Below are 7,474 nucleotides of genomic sequence, written 5' to 3' on the forward strand. Positions count from 1 at the left end.
TCTTATTTGCCTCTGGAAGACAAAATGACACATAGTTGTGAGAAAGGATAATTTAAAGGATTCTCTGCTACCAGTGTGTATTCCATGAAAATAGAAATGACAAGAAAAGGTCTCTTAAGGTTGTGAACTATAGAAACAGTAATAAAATAGCTATGGTAGCAAGCCAAAATGGAAATGTCAAGAACTGAGCAGAAGAGAGGGAAGAAAGCAAAAAGAAGATGCGGTGAAGACTTTATGGTATAAAATGGAAGTTAAATGCAGGGAGGGCAGGGCTGAGGAGTACATATATGCTTTTAAGAGCCACCTCACTTATAACTGGGTCCTACGTAAATGTCGGCATTCTGTGTTTTCAAGCCTGAGGAAATGCTTCAAAAAAGCAGCAATACCCTTAGCTGAAGTGTGTTCAATTTAAAAATGGAAATGTCAACAAGTCTTCTGAACCTCTGACTCCCAAGTCAGGGGAATCCTCATGATATGTGCTGGAAAGTGGAAAACAGAGCCCTGAGAGTATTTCTTCCAAAAATAAGCCTACTGAAAATCAACTTTTATTACATTTTCGTGCTCATCCCAAATGTATTCTGGTTCTTTTCCTAGCATGCCAGATTCTGGAGAGAAAAACAGCTGCATTCTAAGCTCCCTTTTATTGTTTTCTAGCCCATAGGTTTTAAGTTTTGAAAGATTTTTGTCAGCCAAACTGCATTTGATAAATTGTTTATATTTTCACCTTTTCTTTTTTTTTTAAAGATTTATTTTTATTTATTTCTCGCCTTCCTGCCCCCCCTCCCAATCCCCCTGTTGTTTACTCTCTATGTCCATTTGCTGTGTGTTCTTCTGTGTCTGCTTGTATTCTCATTAGGTGGCTCTGGGAACCAATCCTAGGACCTTCCAGAGTGGGAGAGAGGCGATTACTCTCTTGTGCCACCTCATCTCCCTGTTCTGCTATGTCTTCTTCTTTTCTCTGCTTTGTCTCTTGTGTCATCTTGTGGTGCCAGCTCTCCGTGTTGGCCAGCACTCCTGGGCAGGGCGGCGTTCCCACGTGGGGTGGCATTCCCACGCAGGTAGGCACGCCTGTGTGGGGCCGCGTTCCAGTGTGGGCCAGCAAAGCGCATGGGCCAGCTCACCACGTGGGCCAGCTTGCCCTCACCAGGAGGCCCTGGGCATTGAACCCTGGACCTCCTATATGGTAGATGGGAGTCCAATTGGTTAAGCCACATCCATTTCCCTTCCTCTTTTCTTAATCAGATGTATAGAACAAAGTTTTGGATAGGAATTTCTTCACTGATGATAAAATTCCAGCCAGCATCTTGGTGTCAGAGACAATGTGGGAAGCAGGAGTTGCAGCTTGACCCTCTGATGGCCCAATAGCTCTGAGTCTGGGTAGCTTTGTTAAAATTGAATTTGAATGTCCTGAGGTGGGACCTGCTCTCTAGGTTGCTTCTAGTTGTGCCATAGAGTGCTGCTTCTGCTTTATTCCTTTCCTTAGATGGCCTGGTTCTTGAAGTTCCCTTCAGGGAGGAGGTAAAATTCCCATGAACGTTTTGAATTAACTGAAAATAGCTCTGACTCCTAATTTCTAGTCTTTAGGACCCTCAGAAATCTTGGGACCCCTGAATGGGGACCAAAATTGTACCTAGAGAGTAATCCCTGTGGTTTTCTGTGTAGTGTGATCACGACAGAGGACTTCTTATTCACCAGTTCTCTTTCTAAAGGATGTGTTGCTTCTATTAACTTTTTCAGAGTTGCCAATAATATTTGTGCACTTATTTGGCCACAATGTCTTTATGGCAAACTGACTACCACATTGGCAGTATGGAAATTCTTATCATATTTCTTTTGTTCTCTGTTCAACTTCCTTTGGTGTTTAGGGAACATAGAAGAACCAGCTCTATATAGAAAGAAAATCAAAATAACATTTTTTAAAAAAGATTTATTTTTCATTTATTTCTCTCCTTGTCTGTTCTCTGTGTCCATTCACTGTGTATTCTTCTGTGTCCACTTGCACTCTTGTCAGCGGCACTCTGAATCTGTGTCTCTTTTTGTTGCATCATCTCACCGCATCAGCTCTCTGTGTGTGCAGTGGCACTCCTGGGCAGGCTGCGCTGTTTTCCATGTGGGGCAGCTCTCCTTATGGGACGCACTCCCTGTGTGTGGGGCTCCATCATGCAGGGGACACCCCTGCGTGGTACAGCACTCCCTGCGTGCGCCAGCACGGCGCATGGGCCAGTTCATCACATGGGTCAGGGGATCTTGGGTTTGAACCCTGGATCTCCCATGTGGTAGGTGGATGCTTCATCTGTTCAGCCAAATCTGCTTCCCTTATTGTAATTTTTATTAGATAGAAACGTTCTAGTTCAGTTCTCTCACTGGTTGGGTTGTGTGTGTGGTTTGTATGTACGTGTGTATCTTCCTCTCAGTGTTTTTACACAATAGAAAATATTAGATTACAAATGGTCAATTAAATACTTTAGATGATTTTTATCACCAAGATCAGATTGACTCATTTTTTTTTTTTAAAGATTTATTTATTTATTTAATTCCCCCCCTCCCCTGGTTGTCTGTTCTTGGTGTCTATTTGCTGCGTCGTTTCTTTGTCCACTTCTGTTGTCGTCAGCGGCACGGGAAGTGTGGGCGGCGCCATTCCTGGGCAGGCTGCTCTTTCTTTTCACGCTGGGCGGCTTTCCTCACGGGCGCACTCCTTGCGCGTGGGGCTCCCGCACGCGGGGGACACCCTTGCGTGGCACGGCACTCCTTGCGCACATCAGCACTGCGCATGGCCAGCTCCACACGGGTCAAGGAGGCCCGGGGTTTGAACCGCGGACCTCCCATATGGTAGACGGACGCCCTAACCACTGGGCCAAAGTCCGTTTCCCAGTCCAAAATTTATTTTCTGTAAAATTTCAAGGTTCAGGGGAAGGAAGGACAACAAACCTATATATTGTGTGCTAGATGAATTAAGGTTCGTATAATCAAGATCCCTCCTGGTCAGGATGGTGGAGTGAGACACTTCAGGGCTCCATCCCCACCACAGACAGGAAAACTGGTAAGAATTGGCAGCAATATCTTTCTCAAAGCTCCAGAAACAGTTAGAGGACAGCAGTAATAGGGAAATCACTGAATTAAAAAAAAAAAGACTACTTAAGAGTGGCAGGATCTCCTGGCACCCGGCTGACCCCTCCCTCCCTCTCACCAGCTCTGCACAGAGCTGGCCAGTGCTCCCAGGATGTGCATCCCTGGGCCTGTTCTGGAGGGAGCAGAGTAATCCTCGTGCATATACCAGGAGCATGTATGTCTGGTCCAGTCTGTCTGGTGGTGGCCTGAGGGACTCGCCATCCAGAACTTGCCCTGCGTGTAGAAAGCAGCTGAAAGAACTCGCCCATAGAATGTTGTGAGAGAACAGTCAGGTCATGCTTCCTGGGGCAAGGGATTGCTGATCATGGGACCTATAGTGCAGTGTCTGGGACCATGAGAAAACCATTTTTTAGGGTACTGTGAAATGGGGGAGTTCCTAGGGCCACACAGGCAAGCCCAAAACAAAACACATATACTGAAAGGAGCAGGGAGGCCTCCTAGCCTCGCTCTGGAGCTATTCTTCAAACTTATTGTATGGATAAGCTCTGAGGGAGACTGTTAGCACAGGGAAATCTACAAAAAGAAAAGGTGTCTCCTGTTTTCTTTCTTCTTCTCTGCCTCCTGTTTTTATTCTTCTTCTTGTTAGCTCCTGGCATTCAAGGAAATCTCTGTCAAAACATTAGCTGGATACAAACTTCAGGAATAGACCCCCAGAATCTAAATTCCAGGAACAACAAGCTAAAATATCAAAATGCAGGTTTCAGCAAATGATCACAAAGCATACAAAGAACCAGGAAGTGATGGCACAGGCAAAAGAGAAGATTAAAGCTTTAGAAACCATCAGTGAGGGAAGTGGATGTGGCTCAAGTGAGTGAGCTCCTGTCTACCATACAGGAGGTCCAGGGTTCGATTTCTGGGACCTCCTGTGAAGGCAAGCTGGCCTGTGCAGCAAGCTGGCCCATGGGAGTGCTGGCCCACATGGAGTGCTGGCCTGCAAAGGAGTGCTGGCCCACATGGAGTGCTGGCCTGCAAAGGAGTGCTGGCCCACATGGAAAGCTGGCACAGCAAGATGATGCAACAAAAAGAGACACAGAGGAGAGACAATAAGAACCACAGCAAACCAGGGAGCTGAGGTGGCACAAGAGACTGAGTGCCTCTCTCCCACTCTTGAAGGTCCCAGGATCAGTCCTGGTGCTGTCTAAAGAGAAGACAAGCAGACACAGAAGAACACACAGTGAATGGACACAGAGAACAGACAGTGAATGCAAAACACCAAGGAGGGGAGAGAAATAAATACATCTTAAAAAAAAAAAAAGAAACCACCAGTGAGCAGGACCAGACCCGAAACCCTCCAAAGACTTTTTAAAAATGGTCCTAAATATGCTTAAAGAGCCAAGGAAAACATGGGCAAAGAACTAAAGGAAATCAGGAAAATGATAGGTGAACACAAAGAAAATATCAAAGAGAAGGAAATTATAAAAAATAACCCAAACAGACCCGAGGACCAGAGGTGTTCAGCAACAAATAGATTGAAGCAGGCAGAAAAAAGAATCAGAAGATAAGGCAATTGAAAACAGCCAGACTGAGTAACAGGAAGAAGAAAAGATGAACAAAAGTGAACAGAACCTGAGAAAACTGTGGGAGACTATCAAGAGTATCAGTATACACAATGTGGGAATCTCAGAAGAAGAAAGAGGGAAAGGGCATGAAGAAAATGTTTTTAAAAATGGTTGAAAATTTCCCCAATTTAACAAAAGTCATAAATATATACATCCAAGACATTCAATTTATTCCAAACAGGGTAAATCCAATCAGACCCACACTGCAGCATAAAGTGATGAAAGCAAAAAACTGCCAACCAAGAACTCTACATCTGGCAAAACTGTCTTTCAAAAATGAGGCAGGAATTAAGACATTCCCAGAAAAACAAAAGCTTTGGGAATTTGTTGCCACTAAACTAGCCCTACAAGAGATACCAAAGAAAGTTCTTCAGGTTGAAAGTAATGGATGTTAGACAATAGATTGAGGCTGCATGAAGAAACAAAGATCTCTAGTTAGGGTAATGACTAGGATAAACATAAATGCCAATACTATTTAATTTTTGATCTGTAACTCCACTTCTTACTTTCTATAGGATCTAAATGGCAAATGCATAAAATGTAATGAGAAACCAGTGGTTTTGAACCCATAATGTAGAGCCATGTGATTTGGGATAAGAACTTCATAAACTTCTTTATTAGACTAGGGGTGTAGGAATATAGGTTATATAATACCAGTGAAGTTTATTTAGTATCAAAGCAAATGAGATTGTTACAGATTTAGGATGTTAAATGTATTCCCTGTGGTTAACCACAGAGAAAATATCAGAGAATATGAAAGCCTATAGGTACAGAAATTAGAGTACAGGTTACCAGAGCCAGGGGTCAGGAGGAATGTGTGGTTAATGTAAGATGGGTGTAGGGTTTTGTTTGGGGGAGATGGGGGAGTTTTAATAATGGAAAGAAGGTACCATAATTTTATGAATGTGATTAATCTCACTGAATGGTATGCTTGGGAGTCGTTTAGATGGGAAAGTTTATGTTGTGTGTACAAGGCAAAATATGATCCTGGACAGAAGCTAATGAGGGAGGAGAGAAGGCTCAAAAGGACATGAATGGGTATGCTAGTTTGAGTCCTTTGTGGACCCCAGAAAATGATGTTCTTAAGCCAGCCTATTCCTGTGCATGTAGACCTATTGCATGTGGGATCTTTTGGTTAGATTCAGTTTAGGGGCCTTTTAATTAGATCATTTTGTATTAGGTCTCATCAGTTAAGGCCTTTATTAAATTGCAGGTCCCAGGGTGTGTTCTAACCCTCTTATTGGGGTTCTTCATAAATAGAGGACTGAAAATGGCAGACCTAGAGATAAAAGCCGCAGAAACAGAGAGAAGGAACCCAGGGGCTCACAGAAGAACCCTGGAGAAAGAAAAGCCACAGACAGCACAGCCTAAAGCAGAACTAGCAACAAGGCCTGGAAGAGAGAGCAGGAGACTGGCATTGTACCCTGCCACTGACAGCTAAGCTCAAGGAGAAAGCGGGCCTGGAGAAGGCAGATATCCAGACTGGTAGATGCTGCTGTGTGTCTTGCCACGTGGAAGGAGTCCAGGATTGCCAACAGTGAAACTTTGGTGAGACAGTGTCTCTGATGATGCCTTGATTTGGACATTTTCACAGCCTCAGAATTGTAAGCTTTTTTTTAAAACCCTCATCGCCTCTTAAAGTCATATTATTATTTTTTAAAGAGTTCTTTTATTTATTTCTCGTCCCCTCATCGTTTGTGCTCTCTGTGTTCTTTAGTTGTCCGCTCATCTTCTCTTTAGGAGGCACTGGGAACCAAACCCCTCTATGTAGGACCTTCTATGTAGGAGAGAGGTTCTTCTATGTAGGAGAGAGGTTCTCAGTTGCTTGAGCCACATCTGCTCCCAGCTTTGTTGTGTCTCTTATTGTGTTTCCTTTCTGTGTCTCCTTGTTGTGTCATCTTGTTGCATCAGCTTGCCACTCCAGCCCATTGCAGAAGCTTGCTGTCTTGCTCGACTTCTTTAGGAGGCACTGGGAACTGAACCCAGGGCCTCCCATGTGGTGGGTGGACACCCAAATACTTGTGCCACAGCCGCTTCCCCAAATTGTAAACTTTTAACCTGATAAATTCCCATTATAAAAGCCAAGCACAGTTGCATTTGCCCCTTTTGTTTGTTCATTCCTCAGTCTGGAGGATTTGGGGATGGTGATGCCCATTCTGGTTCTGTTTGAGAGGAGGCTTAGATCCTATGGGCAGATGAATGAAACTATCTTGCTTACAGTTGTAAATATTGTTTTTTTGTGAGTTGTCCTGGGTCATTCCAACAAACTGGAGAGTAGGTGTTGCAACTCTGCGGAGATTCAGACTAAAGATTTAAGTCTCTGGGACATATTTTTAACAAGTAGAGTACTAATTATAGGTTCAAATAAAACTATTGTAGTAATGGAAGAACTTGAATCATTCATATATCGGCAGTAGCCACCAGAAGTTCTGAGGGGAGGGAGAGGGAAGAATAGGTGTAACATGGAGGCATTTTGGGGATATTGGAATTGTCCTGCATGACACTGAAATTATAGATACAGGCCATTATACATTTTTGTCAAAACCTATAAAATTGTGTGGGGGCAAAGTATAAGTTATAATATAACTTTGTCCATGGTTAGTAGCAATGCTTCAATTTGTGTTCATCAATTGTAATAAATGTACCACACTAATGAAAGATGTTGTTAATGGGAGAAATTGTGGGAGGAGGAGAAGATGGAGTATATGGGAATCCCCTATATTTTTGATGTAACATTTATGTAATCTAAAGATTCTTTAAACATAAAAAAAAAATAATAAGAAAAA

The sequence above is a fragment of the Dasypus novemcinctus genome, chromosome 7 (assembly GCF_030445035.2).
Source record: "Dasypus novemcinctus isolate mDasNov1 chromosome 7, mDasNov1.1.hap2, whole genome shotgun sequence".
NCBI lineage: Eukaryota > Metazoa > Chordata > Mammalia > Cingulata > Dasypodidae > Dasypus > Dasypus novemcinctus.